Source organism: Dendropsophus ebraccatus, chromosome 9 (assembly GCF_027789765.1).
Source record: "Dendropsophus ebraccatus isolate aDenEbr1 chromosome 9, aDenEbr1.pat, whole genome shotgun sequence".
In the NCBI taxonomy this organism is placed as follows: Eukaryota; Metazoa; Chordata; class Amphibia; order Anura; family Hylidae; genus Dendropsophus; species Dendropsophus ebraccatus.
Genome location: NC_091462.1, coordinates 61,359,096 through 61,361,637, shown reverse-complemented (window position 1 = coordinate 61,361,637; position 2,542 = coordinate 61,359,096).

The window sequence follows — 2,542 nt, the reverse complement described above, 5'->3', positions numbered from 1 at the left end:
TTCAGGCCCATTTCTCTGTTGAATACAGATCTAAAACTGTATGCCAAATCGTTGGCTGCTCGAGTTGCTGATATCTTACCACTGGTCATCAATAACGACCAGGTTTTGTGGCTGTCCGCCAGACGTTAGATGGTACCCGTAGATTCCTAAACATAATATCCAGGGCCTGTGTGGGTCGAACGCCTTCTCTGCTCCTCTCTTTGGACGCGGAGAAGGCGTTCGACCGAGTACATTGGGGGTACCTTGAGGCGGTCCTAAGCCGCTTTGGCATCCCCGCCAGAATGATCACCGCTATTATGGCATTATACACCTCCCCTACCGCACGGGTATTTAATGCAGGAACCTTATCTGCACCTTTTCACATTACCAACAGCACCCATCAGGGGTGTCCTTTGTCGCCCCTGATATTTGCACTGGTGATGGAGCCCCTAGCCCAGCATATTAGATTGTCTGACAGTCTTACGGGTATTTCTCTGGATGGTCAAGACCACCGCATCGGCCTGTTCGCTGATGACGTGATCATCTCCATCACAGATCCCGCAGTGTCTCTCCCCGCAGTGATGCATATCTTATCACAATTTAGTTCGGTCAGCTACTACAAACTCAACGTTACCAAATCCACCATACTAGACATTCACATCCCCCCACCGCTCAAACAAACCCTTGCACAGTTTCCCTTCCAATGGTCCACAGGGGAAATAACTTACCTCGGGATTCTACTGACCACATCCCCTAATAAACTCATATCTACTAACTGCACCGCCCTAATAAATCAACTCCACTCTGACATAGCCACATATTCCTCACTACCGATCTCATAGTTAGGCCGCATAGCTATTTCTAAAATTATGTTACTCCCCCAAATCCTGTACTTGTTCCGCAATATGCCAGTCCGATTCCCTATGTCAATCATACGTAAACTACAGAGTATCCTTATGCAGTACATATGGCAAAACACTAGACCTAGAGTAGCATCTCATGTGCTGTACTTACCCCCTACAAAAGGCGGACTGGGGTGCCCCTGCCTTCTAACCTATTACCAGGCTGTCATACTAGATCAAGTCAAAAGGTGCTGGCACTGGAACGCGGACTCAGCTAAATGGGTAGATATGGAAACAGCCTCTCTAGGGGTAGTCTCTATGCCCGACTGGTTGTGGGCCATCAACATTTCCCCCACCCTTATTGCTTCTACCACCCCCACTATTAAAGCAGGCACTAAATTGTGGATGTTGGAGGTACCTACTAGACAACTCTGCCCCATTAGGATTAAAAATCTCTTTCTAACTGCTATCTAACTAGCGTTGGAGAACATTGATCTCCGCCCTTGGATCTCGGCGGGCATCCGGACAATCCAAGACATAGGTGATGCAACAGGTTTATTACCATTTTGTGATATTAGACGCCAATACTCACTGAGTAACTAAGAATTTTATAAGTATTTACGCATTAGACACCTTATTGCATCCCTGAATTGGAAATGGGACTCCCCACCTACCCTTTATGAGAAATTCTTTCATAATCCTTCCAAGATCACCAAAGGTATATCAGTTGCCTATACTAACATTATAACACAACGATCCCCCGGCATATTGCCTTTTCAGGTTAAATGGGAGTCTGATCTAGGACGTTCCTTTACCGCTGTGCAATGGTCCTTTGTATTTAACCTACTGTTTAGGGTGTCTAAATGTGTTACACATCTGGAATCCTCCAGAAAACTAAAATCTACCTAAAATCTACCCCACTGCGTCCCCTCTGTGCTGGCGCTGTGGACGACAAGTAGGCAACTTACTTCACATTTAGTGGACATGCGCTGCCCTGAAAGACTTGTGGTCGCAGGTGCATACTAAATTAGAGTCCCTCCTATATTGTCCGCTTCCATGGGGACCTGAGGTTGCATTACTATCCCTGGGATTAGATGCTCTCCCCCTACCACATCTTGTTGTAGTGTTCCATGTTCTCACTGCCATGCGCACAGCCATAGCCCGAAATTGGAAAACCACTTCGCTTCCAAGACTAGAGAGTATCACTGCTTTAGTAGACCACAACCATATTATGGAAGGCCTTATAGCCAGACATCAGAGTAATTATGGCTCCTTCCTGCAGAAGTGGAGGGAGTGGCCAGGGCCGCTTCCCTTTCAATAAGAAAAAGACCAACCTGAACATTGCGACTATGTGCTCATAGACGTACTGAATTTCTATGCCAGACTATTTAAGTTCTTACTCTTAAGTTGCAATGTTACTATTTAACATGTTTGCTGTTCCTACTCCCCTCTTGCCTTTTTTCTACCTTCTCCCTTCTCCCCCCCAACCATTCCCTGCCTACCCTAGTGTACCCTCACCCCACCCCTAACCATTTAATGTTTTTGTATACTGCCTGTGAGCATCATACTCCTATCACTCTACGGAGCATACATTGTCAGTGTACTGTATGTTAATATTGAAAATTTATAAATAAAGTGTTATAAAAAAAAAAAGTCCACTAGTGAGCCTGTTATCTTTGAGTAATGTGTCAATTGAGGCAATAATGCACAATTTCAATTCT